General features: G+C 39.5%; 1 long non-coding RNA gene across 1 annotated transcript in view; it reads left to right on the top strand.

The window, feature by feature from the left end:
- Positions 1–17,770, top strand: part of LOC137206187 (uncharacterized) — a 178,228-nt gene extending 160,458 nt beyond the window's left edge. Inside the window, exons 11-15 of the long non-coding RNA XR_010934515.1 lie at positions 5,316–6,205; positions 9,705–9,830; positions 10,365–10,538; positions 12,461–12,610; positions 17,289–17,770. This is a non-coding gene — a long non-coding RNA (uncharacterized lncRNA). The remainder of the gene's footprint in view (positions 1–5,315; positions 6,206–9,704; positions 9,831–10,364; positions 10,539–12,460; positions 12,611–17,288) is intronic.
- Positions 17,771–18,149: the final 379 nt, after the last annotated feature.

The raw sequence follows: 18,149 nt of genomic DNA on the forward strand, positions 1-18,149 counted from the left end.
CTGCATGAGCTGTTTATATATTTTAGAAATTAATCCTTTGTCCATTGATCCATTTGCAAATACTTACTCCCATTCTGAGGGTTGTCTTTTTGTCTTGTTTATAGTTTCCTTTGCTGTGCAAAAGCTTTTAAGTTTCATTAGGTCCCATGTGTTTATTTTTGTTTTTATTTCCATTACTCTAGGAGGTGGGTCAAAAAATATCTTACTGTGATTTATGTCAAAGAGTGTTCTTCCTATGTTTTCCTCTAAGAGTTTTACAGTGTCCAGTCTTATTTAGGTCTCGAATCCATTTTGAGTTTATTTTTGTGTATGGTGTTAGGGAGTGTTCTAATTTCATTCTTTTACATGTAGCTGTCCAGTTTTCCTAGCACCACTTATTGAAGAGACTGTCTTTTCTGCATTGGCTCTCCTTGCCTCCTTTGTCATAGATTAGTTGACCATAAGTGCATGGGTTTATCTCTGGGCTTTCTATCTTGTTCCATTGATCTATATTTCTGGTTTTGTGCCAGTACCATATTGTCTTGATTACTGTAGCTTTGTAGTATAGTCTGAAGTCAGGGAGTCTGATTCCTCCAGCTCTGTTTTTCTTTCTCAAGATTGCTTTGGCTATTCGGGGTCTTTTGTATTTCCTTACAAATTTTAAGATTTTTTTTTCTAGTTCTGTAAAAAATGCCACTGGTAGTTTGATAGAGATTGCATTGAATCTGTAGATTGCATTGGGTAGTATAGTCATTTTCACAGTATTGATTCTTCCAATCCAAGAACATGGTATATCTTTCCATCTGTTGGTATCATCTTTAATTTCTTTCAACAGTGTCTTACAGTTTTCTGAATACAGGTCTTTTGTCTCCCTAGGTAGGTTTATTCCTAGGTTATTCTTTTTGTTGCAATGGTAAATGGGAGTGTTTCCTTCATTTCTCTTTCTGGTCTTTCGTTGTTAGTGTATAGGAATGAAAGAGTTTTCTGTGCATTAATTTTGTATCCTGCAACTTTACCAAATTCAATGATTAGCTCTAGTAGTTTTCTGGTGGCATCTTTAGGATTCTCTATGTCTAATATCATGTCATCTGCAAATAGTGACAGTTTTACTTCTTCTTTTCCAATTTGTATTCCTTTTATTTCTTTTTCTTCTCTGATTGCTGTGGCTAGGACTTTCAAAGCTATGTTGAATAATAGTGGCAAGAGTGGACATCCTTGTCTTGTTCCTGTTCTTAGAGGAAACGGTTTCAGTTTTTCACCATTGAGAATGATGTTTGCTGTGGGTTTGTCATATATGGCCTTTATTATGTTGAGGTAGGTTCCTCTATGTCCACTTTCTGGAGAGTATTTTTTATCATAAATAGGTGTTGAATTTTGTCAAAAGCTTTTTCTGCATCTATTGAGATGATCATATTGTTTTTATTCTTCAGTTTGTTAATATGGTGTATCACTTTGATTGATTTGTGTATACTGAAGAATCCTTGTGTCCCTGGGATAAATTCCACTTGATCATGGTGTATGATCCTTTTAACGTGTTGTTGGACTCTGTTTGCTAGTATTTTGTTGAGGATTTTTGCATCTATCTTCATTAGTGATATTAGTCTGTAATTTGCTTTTTTTGTAGTATCTTTGTCTGGTTTTGATATCAGGGTGATGGTGGCCTCATAGAATGAGTTTGGGAGTGTTTCTTCCTCTGCAATTTTTTGCAAGAGTTTGAGAAGTATGGGTGTTAGCTCTTCTCTAAATGTTTGATAGAATTCACCTGTGCAGCCATCTGGTCCTGGACTCTAGTTTTTTGGAAGATTTTTAATCACAGTTTCAATTTCATTACTTGTGATTGGTCTGTTCATATTTTCTGTGTCTTCCTGTTTCAGTCTTGGAAGGTTATACCTTTCTAAGAATGTGTCCATTTCTTCCCAGTTGTCCATTTTATTGGCATAGAGTTGCTTGTAGTAGTCTCTTAGGATACTTTATATTTCTGTGGTGTCCGTTGTAACTTCTCGTTTTTCATTTCTAATTTTATCGATTTGAGTCCTCTCCCTCTCTTTCTTGATGAATCTGGCTAAAGGTTTATCAATGTTGTTGATCTTCTCAAAGAACCAGCTTTTAGTTTTATTGATCTTTACTATTGTTTTCTTTGTTTCTATTTCATTTATTTCTGCTCTGATCTTTATGATTTCTTTCCTTCTACTAACTTTGGGTTCTGTTTGTTCCTCTTTCTCTGGTTCCTTTAGGTGTAAGGTTAGATTGTTTATTTGAGATTTTTCTTGTTTCTTGAGGTAGGCTTGTATAGCTATAAACTTCCCTCTTAGAACTGCTTTTGCTGCATCCCATAGGTTTTGGATCGTCGTGTTTTCATTGTCATTTGTTTCCAGGTATTTTTTGATTTCCTCTTTGATTTCTTCAGTGATCTCTTGGTTATTTAGTAACGTATTATTTAGCCTCCATGTGTTTGTGTTTTATACATTCTTTTCCCCCTGTACTTTATTTCTAATCTCATAGTGTTTTGTTCGGAAAAGATGCTTGGTATGATTTCAATATTCTTAAATTTACTGAGTCTTGATCTGTGACCCAAGATGTGATCTATCCTGGAGAATGTTCTGTGTGCACTTAAGAAGAAAGTGTAATCTTCTGTTTTTGGATGCAATGTCCTGTAAATATCAGTTAAATCTATCTGGTCTATTGTGTCATTTAAAGCTGTGTTTCCTTATTAATTTTCTGCCTGGATGATGTGTCCATTGGTGTAAGTGAGGTGTTAAAGTCCCCCAGTATTATTGTGTTACTGTAGATTTCCTCTTTTATAGCTGTTAGCAGTTGCCTTAGGTATTGAAGTGCTCCTGTGTTGGGTGCATATATATTTATAATTGTTATGTCTTCTTGGATTGATCCCTTGATCATTATGTAGTGTCCTTCCTTGTCTCTTGTAACATTCTTTATTTTAAAGTCTATTTTATGTGATATGAGTATTGCTACTCCAGCTTTCTTTTGATTTCCATTTGCATGGAATATCTTTTTCCATCCCCTCACTTTCAGTCTGTATGTGTCCCTAGGTCTGAAGTGGGTCTCTTGTAGACAGCATATATATAGGTCTTGTTTTTGTATCTATTCAGAGAACCTGTGACTTTTGGTTGGAGCATTTAATCCATTCACATTTAAGGTGATTATTGATATGTATGTTCCTATTACCATTTTCTTAATTGTTTTGGGTTTGTTTTTGTAGGTCCTTTTCTTTTTCTTTTTTTTAACATCTTTATTGGAGTATAATTGCTTTACAATGGTGTGTTAGTTTCTGCTTTATAACAAAGTGAATCGGTTATACATATACATATGTTCCCATATCTCTTCCCTCTTGCATCTCCCTCCTTCCCACCCTCCCTATCCCACCCCTCTAGGTGGTCACAAAGCACGGAGCTGATCTCCCTGTGCTATGCAGCTGCTTCCCACTAGCTATCTATTTTACGTTTGGTAGTGTATATATGTCCATGCCACTCTCTCACTTTGTTACAGCTTACCCTTCCCCCTCCCCATATCCTCAAGTCCATTCTCTAGTAGGTCTGGTTCTTTTCTTCTCTTGTGTTTCCCACTCAGAGAAGTTCCTTTAGCATTTAGAGCTGGTTTGGTGGTGCTGAATTCTCTTAGCTTTTGCTTGTCTGTAAAGCTTTTGATTTCTCTGTCAAATGTGAATGAGATCCTTGCTGGGTTGAGTAATCTTGGTTGTACGTTCTTCCCTTTCATTACTTTAACTATATCTTGCCACTCCCTTCTGGTTTGTAGAGTTTCTGCTGAGAAATCTACTGTTAACCTTATGGGAGTTCTCTTGTATGTTATTTGTCGTTTTTGCCTTGTTGCTTTTAATAATATTTCTTTGTCTTTAATTTTTGTCAGTTTGATTACTATGTGTCTTGGCATGTTTCTCCTTGGGTTTATCCTGCCTGGGACTCTCTGCGCTTCCTGGACTTGGGTGGCTATTTCCTTTCCCATGTTAGGGAAATTTTTGACTATAATCTCAAATATTTTCTCGGGTCCGTTCTCTCTCTCTTTTCCTTCTGGGACCCCTGTAATGTGAAGGTTGGTGTGTTTAATGTTGTTCCAGAGGTCTGTTGACTGTCTTCATTTCTTTTCATTCTTTTTTCTTTATTCTGTTCCATGGCAGTGAATTCCACCATTTTGTCTTCCAGGTCACTTATCCATTCTTCTGCCTCCATTATTCTGCTATTTATTCCTTCTAGTGTATTTTTCATTTCAGTTATTGTATTGTTAATCTCTATTTGTTTGTTCTTTAATTCTTCTAGGTGTTTGTTCTTTAATTCTTCTAGGTCTTTGTTAAACTTTTCTTGCATCTTCTCAATCTTTGCCTCCATTCTTTTTCTGAGGTCCTGGATTGTCTTCACTATCACTATTCTGAATTCTTTTTCTGAAAGGTTGCCTATCTCCACTTCACTTAGTTTGTTTTTCTGGGGTTTTATCTTGTTCCTTCATCTGGTACATAGTCTCTGCCTTTTCATTTTGTCTATCTTTCTGTGAATCCTATCACCTTTTCTACACCCCTCCCTTTAAATCTCTATTTTCTTCCATAATTCAGATTTGGGTTTTCATTCTTTTGTTATAAGGTTTGGGGTGTAGTTATCTTTTTTATGACATAATATTATATGGTGCAGATAGTGGCCCTAGATCCCTTACCATCAACTTTTCACGAGTAATGAGGTATCTAGAGAACTTTGACATTTTACTGTGCTTTCAGGAGTATATCCTACTCCAGGTTAGATTGCCTTTCTTGTATTTACCTGCATCCATTCAGCCAAGATTAGGTAAAATATAACCAAAGTATGTTTTCTGATGACATAAGAGTTTGTGAAAACAATTTATAAGAGGGTTGTGGTTTTTTAAAATGATTTTACAAAAATCAGCCTTTTGATATTATGTATAAATACAGTCACCAATGGGAGAGTAAACTCTACACCCCTTTCTGTGATGACAGCAGCTGCCATAATAATTGTGCTAAAACTATGCGATAGACAAGCCAGTGGTGTTCAACTAATCTAGCTGCATACTATGAATTGAAGACTATATTAGAAAACAACCATTACTAGAAAATAACTGACTGGCATATAGTCAAAATGCAGAACAGAGAATTTTGTCAAGGTTGCTGCTTTGTAACCACCAAAGATAAACTAGAATTTATTGATGTGCTATTGCACATCACAAAATCCGAGGTAGGAAAAATAGATAAATATGTAGTTCTGGAACATATTAACAGAGAGTATCTTAGTTAAGGCTGCTATAGCTAAGTATATAGACTAGGATGCTTATAAACAGTAGAAATTTATTTCTCACAGTTCTGAAGCCTGGAAGTCTGACATCAGGATGCTGGCATGGTCAGGTCCTGGTGAGGGTCTTCTTCTGGATTGCAGACTGTCATCTTTTCCTTGTAACCTCACATGGTGGTGAGCAGAGAGAGGAGGCAAGCTCTCTCATGACTGTTACAAAGGCACTAATCCCATTCCTGAGGGCTCCATCCATATGACCTCATCTAATTCTAATTACCCCCCAAAGGCCCCACCTTCTAATACTATCACATTGTGGGGGTAGGCTTTCAACATATGAATTATGGGGAACATAAACATTCGGTCCATAGGTGCAGGGCATCCAGGAATATTAAAATACAGCAAGCAAGGTTTGATCGCTTCACCCCTAGCACACTACTGGACAAAGAATAGGTGCTCAGAGAATGGCTGTTAAGGTAAATCAAGTTATTCTTTTCTGTAAATGGTGTGGTTATATATCTACAAATTGAGTAATTTGTGTGATGATCTAGAGGCAGATCATATTTCACTGTCAATTTCCTTCAAAATATGTTAATAAATATTCTTAGCCAATAGGCCATTTCCAGAAGAATGGATTTATATCACCAAAAAGCCACCAATGGTGCAAAATTACTGAATTTTTACTATCACCAAGGAAGAGGATTTTAATTTCCCAAACTGGAAATAATAAGGAAAAAAAACCTCTTTCAAGGCCTTTTTGGTATGGAGAGAATTTCAAGAAATTGTCAAATAGGGTAAAGGTGGGAGGAGTCCTACCTAAGACTCACTTCCTGTAATTCATACAGTTCCCAGACTTTCCTCTCCTGCAGACACCCGCAGGGCAGCTGCTTGCATTTGAAGCCTGCCGGCTTCCACGAAATGCTCCTGGCTATGCTCTGTGGCTGGGTGTCCCACTCTGACAGGTCAGTGTACAAAAGCTGTGAGCAAACAATGGGGCCTTTGCTTTTGCTTTCAAGCTGTCTGGGGGAAAATGCTGACGTGTCTTGCTACCCGTTCCTGTCTCTGTCTTCCTGTTGATCTGTGTGTGCTTTTATAACCTCCTCACTTATGACTCATTCCACTTCATCCCAAAAGAATAATGGAAAGGAATAACGAATTCAGACAACCTGTTAGTACCAGTTCAGGTGAACCTTAAGTAAGGCAGCCCAGAGTCAAAATTCTGGATTTAAAAAGATGATGGACAAATTATGGGGTGATTGTTTACACTAAAAACAGTTTTGGAACACAGAAGGATAAAGCTGTGATGGAGTCTTAGAAATCATTCATTGCCCTCACCTCTGATTCCGTAGATGAGAAAATCGAGCCCACAGAGGAAAAATGACCAGGCCAATGACCTCATTCCTAACTCATACTTTTCAGAAAGGAAAGTTTTGTCACAGGAATTTTCATTTTTTAGAGCAAGCAAAATATGATTTCATTTGAAAATATTTATCTTATAAACACATTCCTGGGAAAATACCTATGTACAGTGAAGGACCATGGCTCATGAAAAAGAGTGTGAATTTGTGTGGTACCATATTTATATATGTGGTTCTAAACCCTAAAATAATGGACCCTATTCCACATCTAGAGCAGTTTTCATACTTTCTATTAACAACTTATGTTTGAGATAAATACATATTATGAACAGAAGCACCCAAATAGGCAATTAATGAACATTTTGGGGTTATATATTGACATAAGTATATTTTTAAACCTTGAGAGGAGACAAAGTATTAACAAAGTCAAGGTCACCTCATTTGTTCTTTTTTTTTTTAATTTATTGTTTGCTGCATTGGGTCTTCGTTGCTGCGCACGGGCTTTCTCGAGTTGCGGTGAGCAGGGGCTACTCTTCGTTGTGGTGCACGGGCTTCTTGTTGCAGTGGCTTCTCTTGTGGCAGAGCATGGGCTCTAGGCATGCGGGCTTCAATAGATGTGCCACGTGGGCTCAGTAGTTGTGGCTTGCGGGCTCTAGAGCGCAGGCTCAGTAGTTGTGGCGCACGGACTTAGTTGCTCCGCGGCATGTGGGACCTTCCCGGACCAGGGCTCGAACCCATGTCCCCTGCATTGGCAGGCGGATTCTTAACCACTGTGCCACCAGGGAAGCCCTACCTCATTTGTTCTTGGTAACCTTGATGGGCATCCTCTCAGCTGCCTTCTTAACACTTTCTAGCAACATCCCTACAACTTGCCCTGTGATTTTTCAGGTAGCAGCTGTGTGAGCAACTAGTCACACGCATGACCACAGGCTTGTGTGCACGCACACACACACACACACACGATGCTTCTAGGAACAAAAGCTGGCACAGAACATTAACTCAATTCCATAGAAAGGAAAATGCTTTTCTTTCTTTCTTTTTTAAACCTTGGTGCAGGCACCCTTCTTAGGGGCACGCTGTCAGTCTGGGCTTTTGTCCTGCCCGGCTGCTGATTTTTTAATGCATGCTGAAAGTGACACTCCTGCAAACGCACTCCATGGAGGCCATTTTGGCTTGCTGCCACCTGCCTTCCCTGGATTAAGAAGCGCGGATCCATTGCTATTATGGAGCCTGAAGCAGAGCCAAGAAGAAATCTCAGAGGGCCCTCTCCCCAGACATATGCGAGTAGAATAAAAATGAGACACAAATGATGGCACGAAGCCTCCAGCACTCCTGGGGCAAAGTGGGGGGCTGTGTTGTAGGCTAGGAGGATGTTCTGGTTCTTGGGAGAGAAATGAAATGAAAACATGTTATTCTTTACATATGAAGTTCCTTCAGACCTCTTATCAACAGGGTGGGCCTTTTTCTGTTGTTTACTCTCAGAGAGGGACTTGGAATTCCTTATAGCAAACGTACACATTCCAGGCTGTCAGGGCTGAGTTGAGAAGTGTCTCCATGACTTTCTAGTTACCCAGGGTGCATATCCTGCTAATCAGGTAACAGAAGGAGCAATCAAATACATTCATTTATACTAAAGTGTTAGAGACTTGATGTGTTACTCCTCCCAGAGGTACCTACACTCCAGAGGTAGCTGCTTTCCAGAGGCCCGTGGAGAGCAAACAATATTTAACCTAAAGGAATATACAGAACTAATGGTAGAAGTTCAGGCATGAGCACTTTTAAATTGCCCTACCCAGGAAACCATCTATCAATATAAGGGTGGATCTAAATATATGTCTGATGCGGTGACAGGAAAAAAAGGGAGTGTCATACATAGCAAACCTAGAAGGTTAAGTCGTGACTTCTGCTATTTTTTTCTTCCTCCTTCCCTTACCAATCATTCTAGCCCTCGTAATGGTTCCTGCAACTTCACACGTCCAATGCCTTTGCCCCATGACTAAACCAGTTCTGAAGACGCAGCAAAGCATGTCACATGTTTTATTAGTAAAAATAAATTCAGTGCTGAGTTCAGTGCACAGTGAAATTAGGCGTCAGAAACAATGGCCCAGAATAGAATAAAATAGCAAAAAGTTCAGGGGAAAATGTCAGGCTACACAAGAGCTATATGAATAACATGCAAAGCTGCAGGAATCACTAATGTTTTTATGAGAAAGAAGGATACTTAAGCTATGATGCTTGATTGTTTTTTCCTTTTATTATGAGAGTAAAAAGTGAAAAACAATCCATTTGGTTGTATCAGGGTCAGAGAATTTACCAGATATTTGCTGACCAACAGCCTCTCAGGGTCTGTCATTCCTTCAGTTCCCTGCATCATCACCTTTTACTGTGCTTTGGCTCCAGCAAGACACAATCAGAGCGATTCTACTTCAGTGCAGTGCCGGGGCGGGTGGAGTGGTCCACCCCAGAGGCCCATCCAGGGGTTCATGGCCTGGAGAACACTTAAAAAACAACAATAAAACCAGCTAAAAAGCCAGTCTGCTTTCTATTATCACCATGGCAAGCAATTCTAAACAATGTCAGTAATAAACTGCTCTCTCTTCACCAAAAAAAAGTCTTTTGTTGGTCTAGTTTCCAAACAATTGCTCTTGAGTTTTAACAACATAAATGTAAGCTTCAGTTTAGCACATTTTTTATTGCTTTTCCTTTAGTAAACATATTCTACATGGAAGTTGATTCAGAGAATTAACTCTGTGCATTTATTTTGAGAGTGAGTACATAAGAAAGCTTGCTTTGGGCACAAGTGTCCAGCCTGTGTGTCCTTCAAATTCCTGCGTTCAAACAATTGATTCACAATAAATAACGATAGCACAGTGATTGTAAAGACAAACAGAACTTGAGTTACTTCAATTCTGTCATTCTCTTTGACCACTTGGAGTTTTTATTGTGTTTAAAGTTTCTGGGGTTTACTGTGAAATGGGATTTTTATGCATTTCTCCCAAATGTGGCCTTATGTTGAAGACTTCCTATTTATTTAAACTGTTGTTCATGTGAAAGAAACCTTCCAAAATTAAAATTTCTAATGAAAAGTATTCTTTGATCAAAGGTGGATCGACACATCATGAATATGGGAAGAAAAACAAGTTTGACAAAGTCACTGACAAATTTGCAGAAGTTAATTGCAAAAACAGACACTGTAACATTATTATTCATTACTGTAAAAGACCAATAGGTAGGTCTAAGTTTTCATCTCTTTCTTCAAAAATACATTAATGAAATTGAAAATATTACTTCATAACTCTTCCTTTTTTAGATTGTGATGTTTATTTTATTTTTTTAATTGATATGGCACAAAGTTTCATAAAGTAAAATTTCTTTAATGACTATTGTTATTGGTTTCATTGTGTGATTATTACTAAAAATAATTTTGTCATGTAGGAAGGAGGTGTTAGAAATTATCAGCTCTGGGTGTCACATATTAGCCCTAGCACCCTAATCTGTTATATGTTCTGTTTGAGGGCTCCCTGACTCTCTCCCTCCCACACAGCCTCATTCCCATCTCCACCCCCACTCCCCCACCCATCACTCCAAACAGGACCTGTTAGTCAAGTGTTGGAAAAAGGTAGATCAGATGTACTTAAAATAATTCATCCTTCCTCCCAGGTTCTTCCAGCTTTCTCCCACTTTTTCTTGTAGAGAGGAAGTTAGGTTACAAAATCAGAAAGGTTAAAACTCATTCCTCTACCCTCTTTTCCCATTTGTTGAGGGCAAAGACGAGCAGAAGACTGAACCTTCAGGACCTGCCTACCCACCTGAGTGAAGCTGGGGAGGGAATGGGAGTGAGGAGGATTCAGCCATAGCACAAACCCTGCTTGGACTCTCAGACCCCTGTGTCAAGCCATGTCCAGCCAGGAGCACTCAGTGGCTTTCCTCTCTGGAGGTGAGTCTGATGACCCAAGTCTTAGCACCCTCCTGAGACCACGAGAATACTTGGTCCTGAGATGCAGCATTAATCAGCACTGCCTGAAGCCCACATCCCTCCTGCCCTCCACACTCAGGCCCCCAGCATCACCTTTATTCCCACAGAAAGAAGGGAGTCTACATTTCAATCCACGCACATCTCCCCAACCCCACCCCAACTCTGGTCAGCCTGATGTCCCTAACTCTGAATAATCAACTCAAAGCAGGAAGGAAAATATTTCCCAGCAAAATTTAGCACGGGATTATCATCACTCTTCGGTTCTCAAAAGATTCCTAAGTCATCCAACAGCGATTCATTATGTCATTAAGTGTCACGTTTCCTTCATGTTGGAGATGGGGAAAAGTTATGATACTTATTTTTCATTTTTACTTACAAAATGTAATGAATTCCACTGATGACCTATTTCTAAAATGCACCAATCAAAGGAAATTGTAAAGTTCACCATAGTAACAGCTCAGTGTCAGTCACCCAAGCGAGAACCACACCGCTTAGGAGGCCCCCACCAATCGCGGGGCAGAGTATTGTTACCATCTCATAGCAACCAAGGGATCTGCATGGCAACATCAGTTGCTATATAAAAGAAAAATTAGAAACAATATTCTGCTAGGGAGAAATAAAGGTATCTACTGCTAAGTCATACTTGAGTCACGTTTGTGAAGACCCATCCTAAAATATCCACCTAAATATAGCTCAGATAATACTTGTCAGATCCAAGAGTCCATGTGCTAGGAGCCCAACCACCACCTGCAACCACCTGAGAGGGGAAGAGAGGCAACTCTCCATAGAACAGACGGTCTCTGAATAGGAAGGGAGAGAGTCTTTGAATACTAGGAACTGTAAGGCATATTGGGAGGGTAGATTACCCATGAATCATCACATTTAATCCCGTGAGGGAGGCAGGGCAGATATTATCATTATCACTCAATTCTCCATCTCCCCCCGACCCCAAATCTGTTCCTCCCCCAGCTTTCCCATCTCCATTAATGGCAACACAATTCTTCCAATTGTTCATACCAAAACCCTCAGAGGTCTCCTTAACTATTTTCTTTCTCTCATGCTCAATCCAATCCATCAGCAAACTCTGTTTGTTCTGCTTTCAAGATATGTCCAGAATCCAGCCACCTCCACAGCTATGCCTTGGTCCAAACCACCATCCTCTCTCGCCTGAGGCAATAGCCTCCTAACCTGTCCCTGCTTCACACCGCTGCCCACCTACAGTCTATCCTCAACACAGCAGCCAGAGTGACCCTTCCAAAACATAAGTCCTTGGCTCATGACCCTCCAAGGACTTCCCATCCTCTCTCACAGTGAAAATCCAAGTCCTCACTGTGACCCACAAAACTGCACACAGTTTAGCTCCCTCTTGTTTCCCTCTGCACTATTGTCTGCTTTCCTCACCAGCATCAGTCACACTGGTCTCCCCACTGTTCTTCCAGCACAACAGTCTCCCTCCTACCTCAGGGCCTTTGCACTAGCTACTTCTCTGCGTGGAACATTCTCCCCCCAGTTGCCCTCAAGGCTCACTCCCTCACTTCCTTCAAATGTTCACTCATAAGTCACCTTCTCGGTGAGCCTCTGTCTGACCTATTTTTAAAACTGGACTCTGTACCCACACCCTTTACCCACATCCTCTAACCCCCTTCTGTGGCACACTGGGTACTAGAACAATGCCTGGCACTTACTAAGTGCTCAATAAATATCTGATTATGAAAAATGGAAGCACTGTTTTACAGATAAAGTAACTGGGCTCAAGAAGCTAAATGATTTACTCAAAGGCTCACAGCCAAAGCATATTAGAACCCAGACTTGAAGCTAGATTTGCCAATGACTCCCCAAACTGTGTTCTGCCCACTCTACCACATTTTGGTTTCCTTTTCCAGATCTACCATCTCTTCTAATAGGTGTCATGAATGCGTTAATTCCCCGGGAAGGGAGGAAGGATTGCTGCGCTGAAGGCATGGCCAAGGCAGGAGTGTAGGGTGGAGGCGAGCTTCCCCAGAGCCTGAGTGATACCCAAGGGACACTTGCAGGTGAGTCAGGAAGTGTGGCTGAGGCCATGTCAACTGTCAGTGACACCCCACTGGTGGTGACCTCCCCTGCTTCAGGCCCCCTTCTTGGGGGTAGACCATTCAGCATTCTTATCCCTTTATTCGCTCAGGTCAAAACCAAGGACTTAAATGGAATTTTTAGTCTGTAAAATGTTTCATCAATTCCTGCTAGTTTGTTCTCAAAGAGTCTCAGAGTTCTATTAAGTGTACATTGCATGACTGGTTGAAAAAACTTTTTAAATCCAGTTACCAAATATGTTTTTTGGTCTATACAAATAATTCTGGGTCTTGTTTTGTTTTTTAAACAGAAACCACCTAGTGTTAAGGGAATATATGGAATGTCTTTTGATTAAAACTATGCTAAAATGCACCCAATATAGGAGAACCTCAATACAAAAGGCAAAATGTCTTTTGATTAAAACTATGCTAAAAAGCATGCAACATAGGAGCACCTCAATACAAAAGGCAAATACTAACAGCCATAAAAGGGGAAATAGAGAGTAACACAATCATAGTAGGGGACTTTAACACCCCATTTTCACCAATGGACAGATCATCCAAAAGGAAAATAAATGAGGAAAAACACAAGCTTTAAATGACACATTAAACAAGATGGACTTAATTGATATTTATAGGACATTCCATCCAAAAACAACAGAATACACTTTCTTCTCAAGTGCTCATGGAACATTCTCCAGGATAGATCATACCTTGGGTCACAAATCAAGCCTTGGTAAATTTAAGAAAATTTAAATCATATCAAGTATCTTTTCCGACCACAACCCTGTGAGACTAGATATCAAGGAAAAAAACTAAAAAATACAAACACATAGAGGCTAAACAATACACTACGAAATAAATAACCAAGGGATCATTGAAGAAATCAAAGAGGAGATCAAAAAATACCTAGAAACAAATAACAATGAAAACATGATGAACCAAAACCTATGGGATGCAGCAAAAGTAGTTCTAAGAGGGAAGTTTATAGCACTACAATCCTACCTCAAGAAACAAGAAACATCTCAAATAAACAACCTAACCTTACACCTAAAGCAATTAGAGAAAGAAGAACAACAACAACAAAAAAACCCCAAAGTTAGCAGAAGGAAAGAAATCATAAAGATCAGATCAGAAATAAATGAAAAAGAAATGAAGGAAACAGTAGCAAAGATCAATAAAACTAAAAGCTTGTTCTTTGAGAAGATAAACAAAATTGATAAACCATTAGCCAGACTCATCAAGAACAAAAGGTAAAGACTCAAATCAACAGAATTAGAAGTGAAAAAGGAGATATAACAACTGACACTGCAGAAATACAAAGGATCACGAGAGATTACTACAAGTAACTATATGCCAATAAAATGGACAACCTGGAAGAAATGGACAAACTCTTAGAAAAGCACAATCTTCTGAGACTGAACCAGGAAGAAATAGAAAATATGAACAGACCAATCACAAGCACTGAAATTGAAACTGTGATTAAAAATCTTCCAACAAACAAAAACCCAGGACCAGATGGCTTCACAGGCGAATTCTATAAAACACTTAGAGAAGAGCTAACACCTATCCTTCTCAAACTCTTCCAAAATATAGCAGAGGGAGGAACACTCCCAAACTCATTCCATGAGGCCACCATCACCTGATACCAAAACCAAACATGTCAAAAAAAAAAAAGAAAACTACAGGCCCATATCACTGAGGAACATAGATGCAAAAATCCTCAACAAAATACTAGTAAACAGAATCCAACAGCACATTAAAAGGATTGTACACCATGATGAACAGGGGTTTATCCCAGGAATACAAGGATTCTTCAATATACACAAATCAATCAATGTGATACACCATATTAACAAATTGAAGGATAAAAATCATATGATCATCTCAATAGATGCAGAAAAAGCTTTTGACAAAATTCAACACCGATTTATGATAAAAACCCTCCAGAAAGTTGGCATAGAGGGAACTTACCTCAACATAATAAAGGACATATATGACAAACCCACAGCAAACATCATTCTCAAGGGTGAAAAATTGAAAACATTTCAACTAAGATCAGGAACAAGACAAGGTTGTCCACTCTCACCACTATTTTTCAACATAGTTTTGGAAGTTTTACCCATGGCAATCAGAGAAGAAAAAGAAATAAAAGGGATCCACATGGGAAAAGAAGAAGTAAAGCTGTCACTCTTTACAGATGACATGATACTATACATAGAGAATCCTAAAGATGCTACCAGAAAACTACTAGAGCTAATCAATAAATTTGGTAAAGTAAATGCACAGAAATCTCTGGTATTCTTATACACTAATGTTGAAAAATCTGAAAGAGAAATTAAGGAAACACTCCCATTTACCATTGCAACAAAAGGAATAAAATACCTAGGAATAAACCTACCTAAGGAGACAAAAGACGTGTATGCAGAAAATTATAAGACACTGATGAAAGAAATTAAAGATGATACAAACAGATGGAGAGATATACCATGTTCTTGGATTGGAAGAACCAACATTGTGAAAATGACTCTACTACCCAAAGCAATCTACAGATTCAATGTAATCCCTATCAAACTATCAATGGCATTTTTCACAGAACTAGAACAAAAAACTTCACACAATTTGTATGGAAGCACAAAAGACCCCGAATAGCCAAAGCAATCTTGAGAAAGAAAAACAGAGCTGGAGGAATCAGGCTCCCTGACTTCAGACTATACTACAAAACTATAGTAATCAAGACAGTATGGTACTGGCACAAAAACAGAAATATAGATCAATGGAACAGGAACAGGATAGAAAGCCCAGAGGTAAACCCACGCACATATGGTCACCTTATCTTTGATAAAGGAGGCAAGAATATACAATGGAGAAAAGACAGCTTCTTCAATACGTGGTGCTGGGAAAACTGGACAGCTACATGTAAAAGAATGAAATTAGAACACTCCCTAACACCATACACAAAAATAAACTCAAAGTGGATTAAAGACCTAAATGTAAGGCCAGGCACCATAAAACTCTTAGAGGAAAACCTAGGCAGAACACTCTTTGACATAAATCACAAAGCAAGATCCTTTTTGACCCACCTCCTAGAGAAGTAGAAATAAAAACAAAAATAAACAAATGGGACCTAATGAAACTTTAAAGTTTTGCACAGCAAAGGAAACCATAAACAAGATGAAAAGACAACCCTCAGAATGGGAGAAAATATTTGCAAACAAAGCAACTGACAGAGGATTAATCTCCAAAATATACAAGCAGCTCATGCAGCTCAATATCCATAAAATACAGTCCAATCCAAAAATGGGCAGAAGACCTAAATAGACATTTCTCCAAAGAAGATATACAGATCTCCAACAAACACATGAAAGGATGCTCAACATCATTAATCATTAGAGAAATGCGAATCAAAACTACAATGAGGTATCAGCTCACACCAGTCAGAATGGCCACCATCAAAAAATCTACAAACAATAAATGCTGGAGAGGGTGTGGAGAAAAGGCAACCCTCTTGCACTGTTGGTGGGAATGTAAATTGATACAGCCACTATGGAGAACAATATGGAGGTTCCTTAAAAAACTACACATAGAACTACCATACGATGCAGCAATGCCACTACTGGGCATATACCCTGAGAAAACCGTAATTCAAAAAGAGTCATGTACCACACTGTCCATTGAAGCACTATTTACAATAGCAAGGACATGGAAGCAACCTAAGTGTCCATCGACAGATGAATGGATAAAGAAGATGTGGCACATATATACAATGGAATAATACCCAGCCATGAAAATGAACAGAATTGAGTTATTTGCAGTGAGGTGGATGAACCTAGAGTCTGTCATCCAGAGTGAAGTAAGTCAGAAAGAGAAAAACAAATACCATATGCTAACACATATATATAGAATGTAAAACAAAATTTTTTAATGGCTCTGAAGAACATAGGGGCAAGACAGGAATAAAGACACAGACGTAGAGAATGGACTTAAGTACACAGGGAGGGGGAAGGATAAGCTGGGACAAAGTGTGAGAGTGGCATTGACATATATACACTACCAAATGTAAAATAGCTAGTGGGAAGCAGCCACAAAGCACAGGGAGATCAGCTCTGTGCCTTGTGACCACCTAGAGGGGTGGGATAGGGAGGGTGGGAGGGAGACGCAGGGAGGAGATATGGGGATATATGTATACATATAGCTGATTCACTTTGTTATACAGCAGAAACTAACACAACATTGTAAAGCAATTATACTCCAATAAAGATGTTTTTTTAAAAAACTGTGCTAAAAACTAGTAGTGGTATGCCCACATTTTCTACCCTGATTCTGAAAGTGGGTGATAAAGGGGTGGAGGACGAGGTAAGTGGGGAGAGGGGAGAGACCACCCCACCCACAAGCAGGGCATGGAGAGGAATAAACCTGAAGCAAGAACATCTGCTTCCATGACTTATGTTGGTGATTAGATAATGCTGGTATAGACACAAACACCATCAACAATCTTGTTGGGTACGAATGGAAGAAAAAAAATAGTCATGATTCTTCCACCAAGAAACTTGAAACATGAGACAAAATCAAGAATAATAGTAGCTACCCCTTTTTGAGCATTGACATTGTGGCAGGCATTTTGTGAAGTACCTTCATACAGTTTTACCTTTAAACCTCTCAGCAGCCCCGGATGGAAGGAGTTATCTCCCTGTTTTGCAAAGTCAGCTCAGAGAAAGGAAATGACTTGTCCCAGGTCATGCAACTAGAACACGACAGAGTTGACCCACTTGCCTCCAGAGTCCTTGTTCTTAACTGTTACATCGCATCTCCTCTCTTCAATAAGATGAATTCACGTGGTATTTATAAACATGGAAGAAATATAAAATTTGGAGGTGACATAAGGTAACATTTTTTTTTTTTTTTGTGCGGTACGCAGGCCTCTCACTGTTGTGGCCTCTCCCGTTGCGGGGCACAGGCTCCGGACACGCAGGCTCAGTGGCCATGGCTCACGGGCCCAGCCGCTCCGCGGCACGTGGGATCCTCCCGAACCGGGGCATGAACCCGTGTCCCCTGCATCGGCAGGCAGACTCTCAACCACTGCACCACCAGGGAAGCCCAAGGTAACATTTTTTAAAAGCCTCAGCAAAATTACTGATTCATTTAAACCATCCAAGTAGGCAGAGTTTGGTAGGTCTGTGGAGGCCCTGAAAGGGCCATGCCCACAGTCCTGCTTGTCATCTCAGTGACAACGCCATCATCGTCTCCATTTAATGCCACAAAGTTAGCTCAATACCGATAGACAAGGAAATGCCAGTGCCTTGCTCACAAAGGTTCAGGTTGACAAAAGTTGTAGAACACAGGTTGTTCTGTAATCGATTCCCTGTTGATATAAAACTCACAAGTAAGATGTTTCATTACACTGAGAACTCAGGATGGTTAGGTTTCTCCACATAGTGGGGGAACCAAGGGTGGGTACCAAAAGCAAATGGAATTTTGGGGGATGGAATGTTCCACTGAAACTGGTGGGGAGGAAGGAGTGGAC

This window comes from Pseudorca crassidens, chromosome 14 (assembly GCF_039906515.1).
Source record: "Pseudorca crassidens isolate mPseCra1 chromosome 14, mPseCra1.hap1, whole genome shotgun sequence".
Lineage (NCBI taxonomy): Eukaryota > Metazoa > Chordata > Mammalia > Artiodactyla > Delphinidae > Pseudorca > Pseudorca crassidens.